This window comes from Carcharodon carcharias, chromosome 5 (assembly GCF_017639515.1).
Source record: "Carcharodon carcharias isolate sCarCar2 chromosome 5, sCarCar2.pri, whole genome shotgun sequence".
NCBI classification, from domain to species: domain Eukaryota; kingdom Metazoa; phylum Chordata; class Chondrichthyes; order Lamniformes; family Lamnidae; genus Carcharodon; species Carcharodon carcharias.
In genome coordinates, this window is record NC_054471.1 from 54,827,621 (window position 1) to 54,845,830 (window position 18,210).

An 18,210-nucleotide genomic window follows, 5' to 3' on the forward strand; every position below is an offset into this window, starting at 1 on the left:
TTGGTTGTTTCTGATTCTTCCACATTATATACTTCAGTTGACTTTGTTTGTTGCCTGGAAGCCTGTTTTAATTTTGTTTTGCAATGTTTCATTATGTGTCCTCATTTCTGGCAAAATTGCACTCCACCTCTTTAAATCGCTAATCGTTAGAAGTACAATTGTTTCCACATCAATAACAATTAGGTTTTGAATTTGCTGCTAAGCTGTTTCCTCTAAATTTTCAGTTAGTGGGGGCTGTTTCCCGCTTTGTGGCATAGTCCCAGCTTTTCGTGCCACTTTTGGCTGACAATTCCAGCCCAACTCAGGAAACTGTGCCATTTTGTGCACCTTGAATCACTTCTGAATCCCTTACAGTGCTTTCCATCGCAAGCGCTATTTCTAACACTTTCTCAAAATCAAGATCCACTTCAGCCAAAAATCTTCGCTGAATAGCATCATCCTGTGCGCCATAGACCAAACAATCCCTGAGCATATTACTCAGGGTTTAACTGAAATCACAATATTCTGTTAGTTGTTTTAATTTGACCACATGGGTAGCAATGGTCTACCCCGGGGCTCTATTCCATGAATTGAACCTGACCCTCTGTATTGTGACTGAGGGCTTGGGTTGAAAATGTCCCTTAATAAGGTCTATTAATTCATCGAAGGTTTTCAAATCAAGGACACTAGGGGCTGTCAAGCTTTAAATTAAACTGTAGGTCTTGCTCCCACAAATACTTAGGAAAATTGCTCTCCTCTTTTCCTCCCCTGTGATTTTGTTCACTTGAAAGTAGAGCCCAAGACATTCTGTATATCAAGACCAGTCATCTGTGACTGGTCATAGGTATCGATTCTGCCAACTGTGGCATCTTCCTTTGTTTTCAATTATCTTAGACACTCACAATTGTTGGGTGAGGGACAGCACCGGATCTGTTTTATCCTTGCCACCAGTTTGTTAGAGAGTTGATTTTCCAGGCAACTTTTCTTGGTGAAAACATTGAACTTTTCCTCTAAATTTCAGGTAGCAGGGACTGTTTCCTGTTTCGCGGCGGAGTCCTGGCTTTTCACGCCACTTGACAGCAACATCAGCCACATGTGTAAATCTAACTCTATAACTAAAGTAGAGATCCTCCTGGAGGCTCCCTATGCAACAAACTGATTGGTTTAGACTTATCATGTGATCTTATAACACAGGGTTACTCTTAAAGCTACAGTCCTACATTTATCAAAACTATAATTTCTAATGTGAGCTCCTGGTGGACAAGACTCCCTTCTGGAATTACAACACCAGCAATTCACCCCATTTTGTCTCTGCATGCCTAAGCCTGACAGAATGATTGAAATGTCACCTTCATTTCTCTACAATCTTTGGGCTAAGTTGAATTGAGCATTTCTGGAGAGAACCAAATAGAGTGGCCATCACTCTATTCTAATAGCTGGAGACTAGTGTTAAAGGAAAAATATTCTTTATTGCCCAAATTTACAGTCAGATAACTGTGATTGATAACCAATTATTGACTCTGTAAGTATAAGTAGAATTATGAGCTTTTCCAAAGTAAAAATAAAAATTTGCTTTATCTTTGACAATGGTTTTACAAACCAACACTTGATCAATTTTGCAGCAATATTAAATATTACAATTAGTACCAAAGAAGTATATCTCACAAGACCTACAGCTTCATTCAGCATTAGAATTTATACCTTAAACACCCATTCTAAAGTCAATAAGATCATGGTACCAGAAGCCCAATAATGATTAAATATGTCCATAATCTAACACACTCAACAGCTTACACTTGCTAAGGTTCCAGCAGTCCAGTGTCTATTTTAACATGTTTTTTTCCTATGTCAAAATGATCCAGGGTGTGTCAAAAGGTATGGTAAACAGAGACATTCATATTCATATAAAAGCAAAATACTGCGGATGCTGGAAATCCGAAACAAAAACAAAAATACCTGGAAAAACTCAGCAGGTCTGACAGCATCTGCGGAGAGGAATATAGTTAACGTTTCGAGTCGAAACGTAAACTGTATTCCTCTCCACAGGTGCTGTCAGACCTGCTGAGTTTTTCAAGGTATTTTTGTTTTTACATTCATATTCATTATTGCCTGAACATTTACTGTTACTGGACAGGTTTTCTGGAGTTGTACAAATACATCAGATATTTGTGGGTTAAAAGTGTCAGTCTTTGCTCAGTTTTACTCTCAGGTTATGTGTTCAAGCTCCAGTCCAAAGACCTTAGCATTTAATCTAGCTTGACGCTTTTATGCACTACTGCAGGTGTGCTGCAGTGTTGAAGGTGCCATCTTTTAGATGACAAGTTAAACCAAGGCCTTTTGCCCTCATGTGGCTGTAAAAGATCCTGTGCCACTTTTCGCCCAAGAACATGGGGGTTCATCAGTGTCCTGGTCAATATTTATCCCTTAATCAACATCACTAAAAAACCGAATTTCTGGTCATTATCTGATTGATATTTGTGAGTCTTTGCTGCATGTACAAATTGTTCACCATGTTTTTTTTCATCACAACAGTGAGTGCCTACTTCACAAATTACTCCATTGGTGTAAAACACTTTGAAGTCATGAAAATGCAGTATAAATCCAAGTTCTTGTTTCTTTTAAAAACAAATGGCTAGAAAAGATACAGATTTTTTCCTGTCTTTACCTTTGTTAAGTTCAAAGGTTATGTTGAAATCTTCAGCAAAATTCAATTAATTTGTTCATTATTTGTGTATATTTAATATACACTCACACATTTGATAGATATTGTTACATTAATTTTCAGTACAAATTAATTCACAAAACACATTAAGGTTCATGTTCCAAATTCACACTCCTTGCCTGCCAGAAAAAATGTTGGTAAATTGCAAACGTGCTTCCCTTGACTTTCTGTCCTTCAAACTGAATTGGTGCAAACTAGCAGGGACTGTATTTAGATTGGATTTCTAGAAATGAAAGCCAGTGACTGACTCTACTATTGTTAACAGGGTTTTCTACCTTGACTTATGTCAGTCAATGCAGACAATTTCCAAATATATGAACAAGACTGCAGGCCAGAAGCAAAATAAACCATTGAGAAATGTGTACCGGCATGATCCATAGTAATGGATAAACTTATTTACTGTGGCCTTGAGCTGCACTATACGATAATAGATTAACTGGGTTAATACCTCTGTTCAGATTTCAAGAAAGAGATGTCAAATGAACGTGTTAAGCCTTCTTAGCTTCATTTCTCAATACAACTTCATCTCTGGACTCTTTCCTATTATCTTCTTTTAACTCCCCATGTACTGCCAGGATATCGTAATAATTATTATCTAACCATGTGTCTTATGTTCTCCCCATGCCCATTCACATGCACATTTTAGTTGCTGCTCTGGACTCAAGCCCATCAATTCAATTTTCTCCCTTTTTAATTTTTCTCCTGACACCTCCAGACACTTATCTTCCGTCATCATGCCTCCTTTTATCCTCCTCTCTCAGTGACTCCTTAAAACCTACCTCTTTGACCAAGCCTTTGGTCATTTGCCCTCATATCTCCTTACATAACTCAGTGTCATATATTGCTTTCTAATGCCTCTGTAAATTGGCTGCCACCACAACACATGCTTGCAGAATCTGTAAAGCAGGCACCTGCCCTGCAAACAAGGCATCTGCAGGAATCATCCCACACCACCGGCAAGGGCCCACTTAATGTGTGGAACTTGTGGCAGATTTTGTCTTTCCAGATTTGATTTGTTCAGCCATCAAAAGAAGTACAGCAGAAGATCTCATCTGACTTCACCAAAGTTCTGAGGCTGCATTCACATCATTACTCATGGATGGAAGGATGCCAATTATAATGCCTCTGTGAAGCACCTTGGGACATTTTCTTACATTAAAGGCATTATATAAATGCAAGTTGTTGTTCATGAATATCTAATCCTGATAAAATTGTGAAGGCTGATAAATCTGCAACAACTGTTTGTTTTGCAGTTATCCACTACTTCCAGTTTCTTAATTTAAATGTCACTTTATCCAGCCTCTTAACATGAATATTATCAGTGACTCCTATTTAGCAGGTTAAAGATCAGCATTTTTAACATGCTATCCTTAAGATGTCTTTATGACTGTTAATCTGCCAACTTCAGTTATGAGCTCAACTAGCTTTGAAGTCCACTAACGAAGATAATCAGTAAAGCAACTGTTGTCAGGCAAGTTATTGCCAATCTTAAAGTTCTATAAATACGATTGGTTGAAGTTGGTGCATTTTTCAACACATAGAATTAGTGGAAAATCCTTGTCAACTTTAAGGAAACTCAGCAACTGTCTTTCACTTCAAGAAGCTCATTAAATCCCTACATGTAGGCCTTTGAAGGACTGAATAGAATCCTAAGAGTTACATGCTAGGCTGTAGCAATAGATGAATTTGCAGCACAAGATTGTCTCAATTTTGCACTTGATTTGTCAGCTCCAGCTCTGTTATTGAGAACAGAAATTACTGGCGATGGAAATGTTGGAAATGGGCAATACTTGGTCCCTCTGAGGCTCGAGTTGTTGATGAGTTTGGCAACAAATAAAGTGTGATTGGCCCTACAGTGCTTAGTAATGACTATTCTCATTGATAGTGATAGACATGTTTGTCAATATTTTATTCACATTAGCATGACTCAATTGCCTTACTAGAGTCGCTTGATAAATACACTATTGAGCCAAAAGAGATGTGCTGGATATTTATTCTGGATGGTTATGAGGCTAAGTGAATCTTCCATAGGGAAAGCAAGGTACACATATCTGGACTTTCAACTGGAAACAGTTAAGGTAAAGTTTAGAAAGTTATGTATAACTTTCAGTACAACTCACAAGAGTACTGAGTATATTAAAACCCTGGCTTGGGGAACTTTCTCAAAGAGACCTTTTCCTGTCAATTTGAGTTTGTACAGAGGAAATCATTTTCTGAATGTGACCCTTCCAATGGGAGGGTTATCAATCAGCAGGACAGATGGGGCAGAATTTTGTGCAGAGCAGGCGGGCGCGCGCCTGACCCGCTCGAGCATAAAGTAGTGAGTGATGACCTCAGGCAAACGTCCCGATGTCATCATGCGATTTTTTGGTTGGCGGGTGCCCGCGGGTGCCGGAGCTGTGCCCGCCATTAATCAAGAGGCCAGTTAAGGCCATTAAAAAAGCAAATGGCGCCGATTTTTCATTGCCCGTGTGATTTTGCACTCGTCACATAGGCAAAACGGGCAGGAGGCCAGCTGACAATTTCAAAAACCTCATCCACGGGTGGGATAAAAAGGATCAGCGGCATTGCCAGTGTGAGTAGTGAGGAGTTTGGCAGAGCGGCTACTTCTGGTGACTTATTGGGAAATGGTAGCTTCATCTCTGTTCGGGGCTTCATTGTTAGCATTTCCAGGCTTCATTTCAGGATTCCTTGGTATCTCCAAGGACCATAGAGAGTTCAAACCATGTGGACCCTTCTGGGAATCAGACAGCTTTCTGTAACCCTGGTAATGGGGATTGTGGTCTCTGCTGGTGGCTCCTCCTCCTCTGAGGGAGGGGCAGAAGAGAGAGGAAGCCGGGGGTCCCAATGCAGGTCCCAAGGGAATGACCTGTGGGAGGAGAGGTGGAGGCACGAGGAGTGCAGGGCCAACAGGAAGTCCAAGGTGTTAGAGACTACAAAAGACACCACTATCCTGCTGCCAGGTTTACAGACGGCAGTGCAACTACCTCAATATGTCCAAGGTGCAATGCCGAAGGAGGCTCCGCCTCTCAATGGACACAGTGACCTCCATCTGTCGGATGATTGGGCCTGAGATCAGCTCCAACTGTGTGGATGGACACCACATGCCAGTGGCTCTGATGCTTACAGAAGCCCTCAACTTCTATGCCTCCGGCACTTTCCAGGGGTCAGTGGCAGATCTGTGAGGAGTGTCCCAATCAGCTGTCCATTGTTGCATGAAGCTGGTGACAGAAGCTCTGTTCAGTCAGGTACTGACCTTTATTATTTACTGTATGGATGAGGCCAGTCAGGCTGAGCAAGCCAGAGGCTTTGCAGCAATTGATGTGTGCATCCAGGGTGCAATCGACAGCACATATGTGGCCATCAAGGCGCCAGCAGGTCAGCCGAGTGCCTTTGTCAACAGGAAGGAATTCCACTCCATGAACGTGCAGATAGTGTGTGACCACATGATGCTAATTCTACAATTCTGTGCAAGATACCCTGGTAGCGCCAATGATGTGTACATCCTAAGACACTCCAGGTGCCGGGGCTCTTCAGTGCTCCAGCCTGAACAGATGGATGCCTGCTGGATCACAAGGCCTATCCCTTGAAAAGGTGGCTTTTGACACATCTCCGCCATCCAAGAACACAGGCAGAGCAGTGGTATAACATGAGCCATGTCTCCACAAGTGATGATAGAGAGAGCCATTGGTCTTCTGAAGATTCGCTTCAGGTGCCTAGACCATATGGGGGAGCACTACAATATCCCTCCAGAGCAGGTGTCACTTATAGTGGTTGCATGTTGCGCACTCCTCAATGTGACAAGGGGGGACCCACTGGAGGAAGAGGATCTTGATGTAGCTCCACTGGCCACAGATGATAAACCCAGTAGTGAGTCAGAAGTGGAGTATGATGAGGAGAGCGCTGAGGGCATGGAGGCAGACCTCTGTATCCTTCAGGGAAGCAGAGACACTAAGGATGCCTTGATCCAATGCTCCTTCAGCTAGGCTGCCAAATAAGCACTACCACTTCATGCCAGGGCTGTGCTTCCATCCCGGATGTCTGAATTGACCCTTTTCTTTGACCCCAAAGTCCAGCGCCAGTGAAATGAAGTTTAGAGCCACCTACGTCCAGCATTACATACTGGCGTACCCTGCACCGCATTAAATAAAATGAAGCATACTGGGGCCATTACGACAGAAGAAAATTTACCTCACGTTGGTAGTCAAAATAAATTAACAGAACCATCTGTGATCTTCATTCCCAGGCCAGTAAACATCAACAAAACATTACATAACAGAAGATCACCTGTGCTCATGTTGCCTTAAACATATGTTTGCAAAGTGCTACGTCTTGCTGGCACCGGCATTGGAGACAGCCTGCACACTTTGGTGTCCTGTTAGCCTTGATGACCTTGGCAGCTGTCCTCTGGCCAGTGGAGCCTGTGATGGCCCCGCCTGGAGGGAATGCCCAATACCACAGCTGGCATCTCCCCAGTCTTCGCAACCTCATCAGATGCCACAGTCACTGGCAGAGGGGTGGAGAAGCTGCTGCCATCATCCAGAGCACCCTAAGAGGTGACAAGCAGCTTAAGCGCCAATGTGAAGTCCCTCTGGACCTCCCTGCTCACCATTGATGGATGGGCAACTAGCTGGGATACTGAGTGCCTCATCCATCTCCCACACTGACACTGACCAGCTGAGGCCATTGCCTGTGTGAGGATTTGCAGGTCGGAGCACAACTCCAGGAACCTCTGATCCTATACCTGGAGCTGCCTCTCCATGAGAGTCGCCATTCTCTCAATAGAGGAGGCAGTGCACTCAACCATGAGGGTCAACGCAGTGGTGATGCTCTGCATGGACTCTTCCATCATCGAGACCATGGCACGCAGAGCCTCATGGATCGCCGCCAGATCCTCCCGCACATCTCACTTAACATCCAACATCTGCCACATAGTGGCCAGCTCCAGAGGCTCATCATCTGCCTTCGACTGAGCACCGTCCTGGTCTCCAGCAGCTCTCCGACTGCCGGTGCCCTGGGCATTCTCTACCTCCGCCTGCACCTCAAGAAAGTGTGAAATGCTCACTGAGGTGCCAGTGCAGAGAGCGGGTGTGACGCAGGTGCATCTGGAGCCTAGCAGTCCTCTGGCATCAGGGGTGGGTCTTCAGGGTCCATGATCCATGCCAACATGGTGCTCACCCTTCCCAAGCACAGCAGGTCTTTAAACCTCTAGTGGCACTGGGCCCACTGCACTGCACAACATCATGGCCACTGACCTGCGTTGCCACCTCCTCCCCAAGCTCTTTTTGTTGGGTACAGTGGCCTCCTCCTTCCAGCCCTGGGGACAAGGCAGCCACCTCCTCCAGGAGGAAAACGAGGCACTCATCAGAAAACCGGGGTGGGGGGGGCAAGTATCCATCCGATCTGCCCTCCTGCCTGGCGTCTGCAGCCGCATTTGAATCCATCATTTATAATCTCCAGTAGACAAGAACAAAGATGTGTTTGTCACTGGCAGCCTCCCAGGGCCTGGCTGTGCAGATTTTAAACCGGCCGCTGGGACGCCATTAGACCTGATGGCCAACAGGCCCCCTCTCCTGCCTGCCCATTCCCGACCATTAGGGAGCCGCCGTTCACACTCAGCAGGGCATGAAATCGCGGTCAGGGGCTGAAACGGGTGGCTGCACCTTTCCCGGTCGCTCCCGGGCTGCCGATCACGCTCGCCGCTGAACTCAAAACTCTACCCATGGGAAATCGGGGCAACGTGACATTTAAGAATATAAGAAATTGGAGCAGGAGTAGGCCATTCGGCCCCTTAAGCCTGCCCCACCATTCAATAAGATGATGGCTGATCTGCCCCAGGCCTCAAATCCTCTTTCATTCCAGCTCCTTATAGCCCTCAGCTCCCCAATATTTCAAAAATCTATCCACCTCCTCTTTAAATATTTTCAGTTATCTACCCTGCACAACTCTCTGGGATAGAGAATTCCAGGCATTCACTACCCTCTGAGAGAAGAAGTTTCTTCGCATCTCAGTTTTAAATTCCATAACTATGTCCCCTAGTTCGAGATTCCCCAACTAATGGAAACATCTTCTCAACAACTACCCTGTCAAACCTTCTCAGAATATTGTATGTTTCAGTAAGATCACCCATCTTTCTTCTAAACTCCAATGAATAAAGGCCTAACCTGGTTAGCCGTTCTTGATAAGTCAACCCCTTCATCCCAGGAATAAGGCTAGAGAGTCAGTCTCTTTTGAACTGCCTCCAATGCCAGTTTACCTTTTCTTAAATACTGGGGTCAAAACTCTTCACAGTACCCCAGTTGTGGCATCACCAACACTCTGTACAGTTGTAACTAGACTTCCCTATTTTTAAACTCCAATCTGCTAGTAATAGAGGCCAAAATTCCATTTGCCTTCTTAATTACTGGCTGCACCTGCATGCTAACTTTTTGTGTTTCATGCACAAGAACTCCCAGATCCCTCTGTGCTGCATTTTTTTTGGAGTCTCTCTCCATTTAAATAATAGTCTGCCTTTTGATTCTCCCTACCAAGGTGCTTGACCTCACACTTTCCTATATCGAACTCCATCTGCCAGGTTTTTAACCCATTCACTCAAACTACCTATATCCCCTTGCAGATTCCTTATGCCCTCATCCCACATGCCCTCCCACCTAAATTTGGATAAACTACACTCTGCCCCCTTCTTCAAGTCATTGATACAGATCTTAAATAATTGAGGCCCTAGGACTGATCCTTGTGGCACCCTACTAATTACGTCTTTCCAAACTGAAAAAGACCCATTCATCTCATCTCTCTGTCTTCTGTGTGTTAACCAATCCTCAATCCATGCTAATACATTACCCCCAAATACAGTGAGCTCCTATCTTGTGCAATAACCTTTTATGTGGCAACTTATCAAATGTCTCCCGGAAATCCAAATACACTACATCTACCGGTTCCCCTTTATCAACTTTATCACTGGCATTACCACAGGCATGCAATAAATCACAAGCCTTAATCACTTTTAGAGAGTGGTTTCCCTTTGCATTTTAGCTTATCTGCTCACAATTGAAAATCCAGAAGTGTGTACATTGCTAAATCAATATTCAGATATAAATGTATATCAAAAGAACATGCGTAGGCAATATACACAAACAATGTCCCTCTGACCCACAGCAGCATTCAGTTGACTGAGTGTATTCCACATTTTGTAGTCAGTCATGGATAGGCTGGGCCAACCTGATATCTGCACTTCATGTCTTCCAGCCTTTATTTTCTCAGGTTCATGAAATAATGTCACATTCAGTTCACCAGGAATATGCTTAATAGTCTGCTACTTCAGGTTGTATTCACTGACCTTCTAGGTTTAATTGCTTCAAATTCTTATCAACCTCAAGTCATTTGATTTGCCTCTCTAACGATGCATTGAAATCCATCTCTCAGTTTTGTTTTCGCTTGTAAACTTGTCAACAGCCTTAGATGTTCAGTATTAACCTGTAACTCGTCATTGCACGTTCCTGCACTTCTGTAGCTTCAGAATCAAAGCTATAACTGCTTAACTATCGAGGAATGTTTTGCTCCTCTTCACCCTACAATTCATTGATGCAATATTACTTATCTCGCTAAAGAAAGGCCTTATATTTATGTAACACCATTTAGATCGTCTGGATATTGTAAAGCACTTCACAATCAAAATAATTTTGAAGTGCAGTCAGTTTTTTTTAACTAGGTAAATGCAGCATCCTTTTACAGGCATGGTTCCACACACAGCAATCAGATAAAGGGATAGTTTATAAGCTTGAAGTTTTGGCCGAGAGGATTGTTGGTTAGGACAACAAGAGAACTCCCTCCTTTTTTTTGAATGCTTCCATGTGGTCTTTAATAATCACCCGAGTGACCAGCCAAGAAATTTTTTCTTTATGTTTGATCCAAACGGTGGCATTTCCCCAGTCCGAAACTCCCTCCTGATGCATGGCAGTTGAAGTGCTGCTCACCAGTGATACCCAACAGTCGCTTTCTATTCTTCAGCATATTTCAAAGAATTTTGTTGGAGCCTCCTAAGTCTTCCAGCAAGTCAAAACCTAATGTGGGGATTTACTGGGAATCAGGGGAGAAGCAGCCAGCTCTACTTGAGAAGTGATGTCATTCTGTTTATTATTGATCTGGCAAACTTAGAATTGAAGGAGTCAAATTCCTGATGGTCATACCCACTGGTGCTCTGCATAACTGATCCATTAGCGGTTTCTAGTTCAGTGGGAAGGTATATAGATAACATTTGACAGGCATGGCAAGCACATCTCCAGCACCTTCCAAAACCTTGTCACTGAAATCTCTCGCGTGGGGAGATTTACCAGAACCCCTTCCATCACTTTCGACCTCCAGCCATATTCACTTTGATTACCTGAACAGGGACGTTGACCATTCAAAGTAAAATAAAGATGGCTGTGCATTTCAATGAGTGTTCAGGCTGCTCCCCTGTCCTGCCCCCCACCTATTGAGACCCCCAACAGCACTTGTGGAGATCAGTGCACTTCACTTCACTGTGCACACCATAATAGTTACTACTTGAGCCATTGGAGCAGGAGCAGTGTTTTAGGGAGTCTATGGGTGGAATCATCCCAGATTTGCACTAAGTGCAGGAATAGGCAAATAAAATGATGTTTTACCCACCAACTGCAATGGCAGCTTCTCACATCATATCATCCCAAACCTGCCACCTTAATTATGCATTTCCAGGAAACATGCCGTTTCAATGGCGGGCGGGGTCTCATTCACCCGCTGCACCATCAGTGGAATTTAGCTTTAGAGTAGCCTCGGGATCACAATCTGTTGAGCACATCGCACTGTCTGATCCATAGCAGGTGGAGGCAGGGCCTTCCTAGATGTCCGGCACTCAGAGGGCTGCTGGAGGCCAGAATGTTGCTGAGTCAGGATCAGATGATGAGCCTCTGAACTTGGTCATGTCACAGTTGCCGGAGCTGCGAAGGCAAGCTTGGGAACAACAGGAAGGGATGTCTGCGCTCCTCAGATTGCAAGGCATGATGGAGGAGTTCGTCCACCTTTAGGCTGAGGTGATGGCACCGGCATGCCAGGGGCATGATGTAACATAACATAACATAACTTAGCATAGATAACATCATGGCATAACCAGCCAGGGGCCCCCAGGTACTCATAGGGAGGAGGATCAGCAGGTGCACTCCCCGCGGCCATCCATCCAGGTGACTCTGGGAGCGTCAGGCCCATCTGAATCTCCTATTCATTTGACCTCAGTAGCTCCAGCTCCACAAGCCAAGGTGGGTGCCATTGCCACACAACAGGAGTCCAAAAGCAGGCTGGCGCTCTCCAGGTCTCGGCCTCCAGGGGACGCTCGCCAAGTTCATCACAAATAGGGCGCGGCTGTCAGCAAGCTGCCTCCACCTCCGCTGTGGATGTCTGGGGAGCAACAAGGAGGTTTAGGAAAGTCAAGGAGATGTAACTCTTTTGAGTACAAACCCGTTTCCATCTGTTGCAGATGAAGTTATATTGTTTCATAGTTTTGCCATTGTGAGATTTGAACTCTTGATCTTGGGGTTACAAACCCACTACCATAACCACTTGGCTATTTAGGTCAAGTGTCAAGGAGATGTAGTTGCACAGTCCAGGCACGGGTGTTAATCACTTGTACAAACAGTTCGCTATTGTAAATAAACTTCCAAGAATGTCTCCCACCTATGGCTCCTTGTTCTGATGAGCAGTGTTTGTGTCACTCAGATGTGAAATCTTTCTGCACAAGATAAAGGCAGATGTCTCAGTCTAGGGCCTCTTCTCTGTGCTCTGTGCAGCCTTTAGACCAAAGTGAGGGTCCGGCCTCACACTTCCCAGCCACATTACTGGTGCCCGCACCTCGGCAGTGCTGGTCACTGAATATTGTGGGCAGGCATCACGGAGGGCTCCAAAAGGATTTCAGCCTGAGCTACCATCTAACAGTGATGAAAGCGAAATACTGTGGAAGCTGGAAATCTGAAATAAAAACAAAAAATGCTGGAAAACCTCAGCAGATCTGGCAGCATCTGTGGAGAGAGAGACAGAGTTATTGTTTCAAGTCTGTATGATTTTTCTTCAGAGCTAAAGAGAAGTAGAAATGTGATGGATTTGATACTGTTTAAGAGGGGGTGGTGCAGGTGAAGCAAGTTAAAAGGCCAGGGATAAGTGGGAGCTAAGGAGAAATTTGACAAAGGTGTCATGGACATAGGACAAAGGGAATATTAATGGTAGTTGTTAAGGTTAAAGGAAGTGCTGATAGTGGCAAAATGTGTCAATAGCCAAACAAGGGTGGGCTTTCTGTGAAAGCACAATATAGAAACAAATGACAGATAGCCCTGTGGGGGGGTGGGTGGGTGGGGGGGGGGTGGGGGAGTTGGGGAATATGGTAAAAAATTGATAAATAAATAAAAATAATAATTAAAAAAATATATATGTTTTAATTATTTATTTTTATTTATTTATTCATATTTTATTTATCCTTTTTCCTCAACCACCCCCCCCCCCCACAAAGGGCTTATCCACTTCATGTGGATCCCTTAATGTCACTCCATGCCAAGGTATTCCCCCACCCACCACCTATGCCCCCTCATCCCTGATGCCGAGTTCCGTGCCCAATAACTCACTCTATACTGATTTTGTTTTTATTTAGTCTTTCATAGCATGTGGGTGTTGCTGAAAAGGCCATATGTTGCCCCTCCCTAATTGCCCTTGAACTGGGTGACTCGCTAGGCCATTTTAGAGGGCAGTTCCGAGTCAACCACATTGGTGTGCATCCAGAGTCCCATGTAGGCCACACCAGGTATGGATGGCAGGTTTCCTTCCCTAAAGGACTTAACTGGATTTAAATTCCACCAGCTGCTATGCCCCCAGTGAATTAGCCTGGGCCTCCGGATTACTAGTCCAGTGACATTCCCACTGTACCATTATATCCCGTAGAGCCAATAAACACTGCAGTGACAATAGAATGTGTAACAGTGCTTTTTAAAATGCTGATCATTGATAATTTTCCAATTTCTTAAAAAAAGCCTTTTTACTACAGACCTGTAAAAATGCCAAGCACCCAAATCATTTAAAATATCAATAGCAGAAACTGTAAGCACTTGAATAATTTTACATTTGTAAATAAACATTATACAATTCACAGAAAAGATCAGAGACCCAGAGCTGCCAATCAGGCAATGCTTTCCCTGTGGATCAGATGTTTCAGTACTCTAATGGAGTTCTGATCTCTCAGCCAAGCCTTATTATGCATTTTTGGCTGAGAGTCCAGACATATCAATTGCACATGCTTATTTATTCAAGATAATGAGGCTTCAAGTGCTTGCAGTTTCTGCTATTGATACTTTAAAGGGTCTGGAAAATTGACACTTTTATTGGCCTGAAGTAAAAAGGATTTTTTAAAAAGTTTATCGGGGCATGGCATTTATAAGGGGTCACAGGGGTTGTTTGGGGGCATAGCTGGCATGGAGGCATGGAGGCCATGGGGGGAGGTGGGTGGGAGGCATGACATGGAGGACAAGGATAAGGCAAGGGGAGTGTATGGATGAGGGAGCCCGAGAGGTGAATGCTGGAAGGCCTCTGTTTTTATTATAGCTAGGGCGAAGTCACACAGCACTGGCGTGGGCCTTTTAAACAGCCCGCCTCGGCACCAGCCAGCGTCTCTGCCCAGCTTCACACGTTTTCCAGATTGGCTGGCCCAACTGCAGCCCCCCCCCCCCCCCCACCGAAATGAAAATCAGTCATTGCGGGCACTTTCTCCTAAGGCGGGAGCACCAAGCCGGGAATTTTCCTCACTCCCGCTACCCAGCTCGAGGATGAAAATCCAGCCCTTTGTCTTAACTATCATGGAGAATCAACAGCGCAAGCTCACAGTATCTGCAACAGTGCAGGCGTGGGACTGGAGCCCTAACCTTCCGACTCAGGGCACAAGCTCTATGAACTGAGACACTGCTGGCACAATGGCCTGAGCTGCTGTCTTTTTGTTCTCATATATGCCATGGATTATAATTTGCCCATTTGATCTTCACTCTTGTTGATCTCTGGCTCTCTCCATTTTATGTTATTAGTTTAGAAAATTATATTCCACCTCACTGAATCCACTATCGACCATAAATCATTGATTGTCTAAAAATATAGTAAACTAGTTGCTTGTGTGACAGCCACTTCTTTGAGAATATCATTGCTGAATCCTAGCCAAGTAACCATCCACTTAACTATTATAGTGAAGATATCAAGATCAACTCCAAACAGCTAAAATCTTACAAAACGGAGCAAGGTCACTGATAAACACTTTTCCATTTACAGCAATGACACAGTCATTAGTTTTGTGCAAACAGCATTTTGTGTCTAATCTCCCTGTTAGTTTCATGAAGTCACTGAATTTACACTTTAAAAGGCCATTAAAAATGCCAAAGCGATATCAATTCTGCACAAGCAAATCTTTCCTGAATCTAAATAGATTAAATCATAAGTTTACTGTATGGTGGGGGTGGTGGCATAATGGTATTGTCACTGCTCTGGTATTCAAGAAACCTGGCTTAGGGGTCCTGAGTTCAAATTCTACCATAGAATTCTATCATAGAACGTTTATGGCACAAAAAGAATCCACGTGGCCCATCTTTTCTGTGCCGGCTGAAAAACATGTCATCCCAGACCAATTCTACTTTCCAGCATTTGATCCATAGCCCGACAGGTTACGGCACTTCACGACTGTGAAACCATTGTCAATTGTTATAAAAACCCATCTGGTTCGCTAATGCCCTTTAGGGAAGGAAATCTGCTGTCCTTACTTGGTCTGGCTTACATGTGACTCCAGGCCCACAGCAATGTGGTTGACTCTTAAAATGTCCTCTGAACAAAGGATGGGCAATAAGTGCTGGCCTAACCAGCGATGTCCACATCCCATGAATAAATAATTAATTGATCAGTACCCCACTCATTTAACACTAAATTTTCTGATCTTTTTGTGCATTCTAATATAACATTTCAGCCAAATGATTCCCTGAATAAGTTATTTGTTGTTGCTTATTTTAAATAATTTGATAAGAAATCAGCTGCTTATTTCTTTTAAGATGCCTTATTGGAGTTATTAAAGAGTGTTTTCACAAATAACACCATTTATGAATGTTACGAATGGATATGGTTTTGAAAAGAATGGTCTCTTCTTCACCTGGTCCCTTGGGAAACTGAAAGACAATTTTGATTCACAAATGGCCTAGGCTTTGCTGAAAAATTAGGGAGCGTCTGAACAACAGGCTGTTTTTAATATAAATTGGCCAAACCTGTAGTAAGAAATAGATAATCTGTAGATTGCAAATGGTCCCAAATTGCTGGATGATTTGCAGCACTTTGTCATTAACTTCACAAGAATGACATTTTGCCCTCAATCTCCCTATGAATTTCATGAATTTGATGATATTATACATTAATAGGCCATTAAAGTCGCAACAGAAGGTTAAGTCCAGTAATTAAAAATGTAAATACTCTTTTAACAATGTTTTGTTAAATTGTTGCTGACAGCTAATCAGCATCCCCTACCCAAAATGTGAACATGTAGAATCTCATTCCTTCAGATTTGGAATCATTTTAGGAAATTTAAAAAATATAAACGCTTGAATTTTTAATTGTCTTTCTTTGCCTGTCTGTCTCTTTTACTCTTTCTCTCTTTCTTTCTTTCCCTCTCTTTATTTCACTGTCTATACCTGATCTGACATTGAATTCACTCAGAGAGAAAAAAGACTTGGGGAGGAATTTTACGGTTCCTCCAGCTATCGGGATTTTCAATTCCCTTAGATTTGTATAGTGCCTTTCATGACTGCTAGACATTTCAAAGTGATTTACAGCCAATGAAATACTTTTGAAGTGTAGTCACTGTTGTAATGCAGTCCAGATCAGGTTAGAGGTTGGGAATCACGTACCATGTATGCTCTCCCTCAACTGATGAATCAATGCTCCTCCATGTTGAACACCACTTGGAGGAAGCACTGATGGTAGCAAAGGCGCAAAATGTACTATGGGTGAGGGGCTTCAATGTCCATCACCAAGAGTGGCTCAATAGCACCACTACTGACCGAACTGGCTGAGTCCTAAAGGACATAGCTGCTAGACTGTGTCTGCGGCAGATGGTGAGGGAACCAATAAGAGTGTAAAGAATACTTGATCTCATCCTCACCAACCTGCCTGTTGCAGATGCATCTTTCCATGACAGTATCAGTCATTGTGGAGACGAAATCCTGCCTTCACATTGAGGGTTCCCTCAATTGTGTTGTGTGGCACTACCACTGTGCTAAATGGGATAGATTTCGAACAGGTCTAGCAACTCAAGACTGGGCATCCATGAGATGCTGTAGGCCATCAGCATGAGCAGAATTTGTAAACTTGTGGCCCAGCATATCTCCCACTCTACCATTACCATCAAGAGACGTGATCAACCCTGGATCAATGAAGAGTGTAGGAGGGCATGCCAGGATCAGCACCAGGCATACCTAAAAATGAGGTGTCAACCTGGTGAAGCTATAACATAGGACTATGTGCATGCAAAACAGCATAAGCAGCAAGTGATAGACAGGGCTAAGCGATCCAACAACCATTGGATCAGGTCTAAGATCTGCACTCCTGCCACATCCAGTTGTGAATGGTGGCAGGAAATTAAACAACACACTGGAGGAGGAAGCTCCACAAATATCCCCATCCTTAATCATGGAGGAGCCCAGCACATCAGTGCAAAAGATAAGGTTGAAGCATTTGTTACAATCATTAGCCAGAAGTGCTAAGTGGATGATCCATCTTGGCCTCCTCTGGAGGTCCCCAGCATCACAGATGCCAGTCTTCAGCCAATTCAATTCACTCCATGTGATATCAAAAAATGGCTGAAGGCACTGGATACTGTAAAGGCTATGGGCCCTCACAATATTCCAGCAATAGTACTGAAGACTTGTGCTTCAGAACTTGCCGCTTCCTTAGCCAAGCTGTTCCAGTACACTACAACACTGACATCTACCCGGCTAAGTGGAAAATTGCCCAGGTATGTCCTGCACATAAAAAGCAGGGCAAACCCAACCCATCCAATTACCATCCCATCAGCCTACTCTTGATCACCAGTAAAGTACTGGAAGGGGTCATCAACAGTGCTATCAAGTAGCACTTGCTTAGCAATAACCTGCTCACTGATGCCCAGTTTGGGTTCCACCAGGTCCAATCAGGTCCTGACCTCATTACAGCTTTGATTCAAATATGGACGAAAGAGCTGAATTCCCACGCTGAGGTGAGAGTGACTGCCCTTGACATCAAGGCCACATTTGACCAAGTGTGGCATCAAAGAACACTAGCAAAACTGGAGTCAATGGGAATTGGTAGAAAACTCTCTGTTGTTGGAGTCATGCCTGGCACAAAGGAAGATGGTTGTGGTTGTTGGAGGTCAGTCGTCTCAGCTCCAGGACATCACTGCAGGAGTTTCTCAGGGTAGTGTCTTCGGCCCAACCATCTTCAGCTGCTTCATCAATGACCTT